The sequence below is a fragment of the Neovison vison genome, chromosome 3 (genome assembly GCF_020171115.1).
Source record: "Neovison vison isolate M4711 chromosome 3, ASM_NN_V1, whole genome shotgun sequence".
NCBI lineage: Eukaryota > Metazoa > Chordata > Mammalia > Carnivora > Mustelidae > Neogale > Neogale vison.
This window is the reverse complement of record NC_058093.1, coordinates 95213152-95217899: the sequence shown is the minus strand read 5'-3', so window position 1 is coordinate 95217899 and position 4748 is coordinate 95213152. Positions and strand designations below refer to the sequence as shown.

Sequence of the window (4748 nt, the reverse complement as noted above, 5' to 3'; positions counted from 1 at the left end):
CCCCACTGTGTGCTCTAGGTGCTCTTTGGATCATTGTTTCCATGCTGCACTCCCCGTGTTGTTTGTATTCTTCCTTTCCAAGAGCAACACTGTGCCCTCCTGAGTCTACCCCAGCTAAGCCCACTGACCTTTAAAACTCCAGGCTTTTAAGTGTTTTTAAGTCTTAAGAGGAATTTTTAAGTGTCTTTAAGAATTAAGGAAATTCAGCCCCTCCCATTCTCCAAGCCAATGGTTAAGGGCATCTCCTGTTCCCCAAGTTCCTCTCCCCAAGTTCTCTCTTGCTTTCCCTTTTCCACCACCATGGCCCCTTCCCCTCTGTAGCAGGCAGGATCTGCTTCTCCTCTACACCATGTGTCTACCCTTCCCACATTCTTCAGTGTGGCCCATTCTCTTCCATTAGTTTTGGATATTGTTCTCTTAGTCATCAGGTCAATTTCTGGGGTATTTAGGCTGACTCAATAGTTATTTAGTTGTATTCATGGGATACACCCTAGGTGAGCCTAGGGTCCTCCTACTCCACTGCCATCTGCTTATCTCTCCAAATCTATTTTTAGTTTTCTGATAGAGTAGGATGACCAATAACAAAAAGTTCCATTTAAGTTATGATTTCTGAGGAATTTTAAGAAAGGCTATTCCCCCATGATCAAGTAAAGTGATTCATATTAACAGGGGGATGCTAAAATCGAAAAAAGAACTGAAATTATTGTTACTTTGAAGGATTAAATTATATCTTCAAATACACAAATTATATCTTCAAATACACAAAATAGTTGGCTAAGATGCAAATTCATTCAGATCTACACAGAATATAGTTAAATTTGAATATGTTTCTACAACTTTAATGCTATCTGTAAAATTTTACTTTATCCTAACGTTAAGAACTATATAGGAAACTGACTAGTTTGCTTAGGCTTATTACATTGTATTCCTTTTTTTTAAAAAAAGATTTATCTATTTATCTGAAATAGAGGTAGGGGGAAGGGCAGAAGGAGAGGGAGAGAGTAAATCTTCAAGCAGACTCTCCCACTGAGTACAGAGCTGAATGCAGGGCTCACTATCACAACCCTGAGATCATGACCTGAGCAGAAATCAAGAGTTGGATGGTTAACCAATTGAACAACCTAGGATCCCCACATTGTACTTCATGGTAAAGAGTTAGTACTTTATTTTCACTTCACCACATTTTCATAATATCACTTGCAAAAGTATTCTTTTAGTGTTTTTTACTAAATGTCATTTGCCAAATAAAAATTTAACACCTAGCTATTCTATCCAACCTATATAGATAAATCCATCCCTCATGATTCAGTCTACTAGCCAACAAATGTATGCATCATTATGGTTAAGGATTTAAGAAGAGACTATGACTGAAGATTATTCCCTTATGTAGGAATTTGTTCTGTGTGAAATGGAAAATAATATTGGCCAAATAGTTCATGAAATTATGTAGATTCAGTTTTAGACAACCAGTCTTGGCACTTGAACTAAGGCTGTAAAATATCCTCTTATCTCCCTCCAGGTACAAGGGTTGATTAAGAGAAACTGTTGTCTCAATTTTAGTATATGTGCTGCCGAAGCGAGCACGAGAAACTGTTGTCTCAAAGCAACCAGAGTGATTAGAAAACCTAAACACAACTCAGGTATACTTGATTAATTTAGTGTTCCATATATGTTTGCCACATAGGTTTTCTAGAATGAAAGGTTATCAATGAAAAAGGACACAATGCCAAGAGAAGGAGAAGAAAACAAAGAAGCAAACAAACAAACAATAACAACAACAGTTTTTCAAGAGACAAGGCAGTCAACACAACAAGAAGCTAAGGGGGGCACCTGGGTGGCTCAGTGGGTTAAAGCCTCTGCTTTCGACTCAGGTCATGATCCCAGGGTCCTGGGTTTGAGCCCCATATCGGGCTTTCTGCTCAGCAGGAAGCCTGCTTCCCCCTCTCTCTGCCTGCCTCTCTGCTTACTTGTGATGTCTGTCAAATAAATAAATAAAATCTTAAAAAAACACACACACAAAACAAACAAACAAAAAACCCAAGAAGCTAAGGAAAACATAATGTTTAAAATCTAATTGGAATCCCAGGAAGAAAGGAAAAGAGTAAATTTTTCAAGAAAATTTCTAGAAATTTTCAAAAAGAAAATTAAAGATATTAAACAATATATCCTAGAAACATAGTGAATCCAACATAAACACACATATGCAAGCTCACAAATTCAAATGATACCTCCAGACACAGCAAAGACAAGCTTTTGAAAGCAAACAAAGAAATTTTAAAGGTAATCATTGAAAAAAAAAACCCACGTTATGTACGTTGGCATAAAATTATAAAATACATTAAGAGTCACCAGTAGAGACAGTGTAAGCTAGAGGACGTTGGAGAGTCATCCTTTAAGTAATGAAATAGAAAGAAAAATTCAACTTAGAATATTATACCCAGAGAGAATATCTTTCAGAACTGAAGGTGAAATTCAGAATTAGTTAAACAAATGAAAGCTGAGAGACTATATTACCTGCACACTTTAACTAAAATAAATGTTAAAGAAGTTTTATGGAAAAAAGGAGTATGATACCAGACAAAATTTGGATTTAGACAAAGATATGTGGAGCTCTGATAATGCTAAAAATAAAGTTAAAGTTAAAATATATATTTTTTACTTATATTAATAACTTTTAAAATATAATTAACTTTCTAAAACAAAATGAAGCATATTATATGCAAAATACATCAGAATATATTACTTTGCATTTTTTAGTTTATGTTTTATATAAATAAAATTAAGTATATACTATTTTTTAGAAATCTTATTTATTTATTTATTTAAGAGAGAGAGAGAGAGAGAGAGAGAACATGAGTGGAGTAGGGAGGAACAGAGGGAGAGGGAGAAGCAGACTCCCAGTTGAGCAAGGAGGCCAACTCCGCCCATCTCAGTCCCATGACCCCCAGATTTTGACCCAAGTGGAGCATCTGGGTGGCTCAGTGGGTTAAATAAGCCTCTGCCTTTGGCTCAGATCAGGATCCCAGGGTCCTGGGATCGAGGCCCACATTGGGCTCTTTGCTCAGCTGGGAGCTTGCTTCCCTCCTCTCTCTGCCTACTTGTGATTTCTCTCTCTGTCAAATAAATGAATAAAAGCTTAAAAAAAATTATGACCCAAGTGGAAGGCAGACACTTAACCCCTGAGCTACCCTGGTGCCCCAAATATACCCTCTTCTATGGTGGTTTCTTTCATTCAACATAATAAAGAAGGGATTATGTTACATATGTATCTTATTTATGTTTTTGTTGCTGGGTAACATTCAGTTGTATGACTGCACTATAATTTTTTTATCTACTTACCTATTATTAGAGCGTTCTTTATTTATGACTATTACAAATAAAGTTGCTAAGAACATTTCTGTACTTGTCTTTATATACACAGATAAGCTTTTATTTCTCCTGGAAAAATACCTAGTAGTGGAATGGCTGTATTAAATGGTAAACACAAAAACAATCAATTTTCCGAAGTGGATGTGCCATTTACATTTTCTTTCTTTTTGGGGGAAGTGTGTGCTATTTATTCTTGACAAATATCTCACATCCATGATCCTTTCCAGTCAGAAGTTCTTTGAAATGCTTCCTATGACTTTTGCTAGTCAGAGGATGGAGTCATTTGACTCTCCCATCCAGCAAATGGCCTCAAAGATAGTATTGGTTTTAACCTGGCTATTAAAACTGCCTGTCACCTTGTCAGACTCAGCCACATTCATCTGGATGGACATGTGGTCCTTGGTGACCATGATGTGTTTGTTGGCAGTACATTTCCAGGCAGGTACTGGTCCACGAACTCACAGGCAATGTTCTGCATGTAAAGGGTGCATCTACTGCCACCACCACCACTGGAAGCACAAAAAAGCCATTTTACGTTTTCACCAACAGTGTATAAGTCTTTCAGTCCCTCCATATCCTTGCCAACACTTGATATAATCAGTTCTTTTTCTTCTTTCTTCTTCTTCTTCTTTTTTTTTCCCCAAATTAAGCCATTACAATAGGGATCCAGTGACATCATGGTTTTGCTTTATGTTTCCTTACTGATCAATGATTTTGAACATCTTTTCATATATTTATTGGATATCTATACCTTCTTTGAAGAAGCTATTTAAGTGTTTTTAGTTTTTTTTTCTTATTATTGACTTTTGAGACCTCTCTGTGGATTCTATCTACAAGTCTTTCATCAGATACAGGATTTTCAAAAATATTATCTGAGTCTGTAGTATGTGTTTCTACTCTCCTAACAGTGACTTTTGGGAAGCAGCAGCTTTTACTTTTCACAAAGTCTGATTTATCAAATTCTCTTCTATGGAATATGCTTTTGTCCCTATATCTAAGAAATATTTGTCTAACCAAGTGTCGTGAAGATTTTCTCTTAAGATTTCTTTAGGAAATTTCATAGTTTTAGGATTTCAATTTTTATGTATGATCCAACCTGAATTAATTTTTGCATGTGGCAGAAAACGTTTATCAAAGTTTTTTTTTTTTCTTTGACATTGGTCTTAGCAATGTGTTTTTTTTTCCAATTTATTTATTTTCAGAAAAACAGTATTCATTATTTTTTCACCACACCCAGTGCTCCATGCAAGCTGTGCCCTCTATAATACCCACCACCTGGTACCCCAACCTCCCAGCCCCCCGCCACTTCAAACCCCTCAGATTGTTTTTCAGAGTCCATAGTCTCTCATGGTTCATCTCCCCTTCCAATTTACCCAAAA

General features: G+C 36.3%; 1 pseudogene; it reads right to left on the bottom strand.

The window, feature by feature from the left end:
• Positions 1 to 3596: 3596 nt before the first annotated feature.
• On the bottom strand, positions 3597 to 3847 carry LOC122901868 (annotated as a pseudogene).
• Positions 3848 to 4748: the final 901 nt, after the last annotated feature.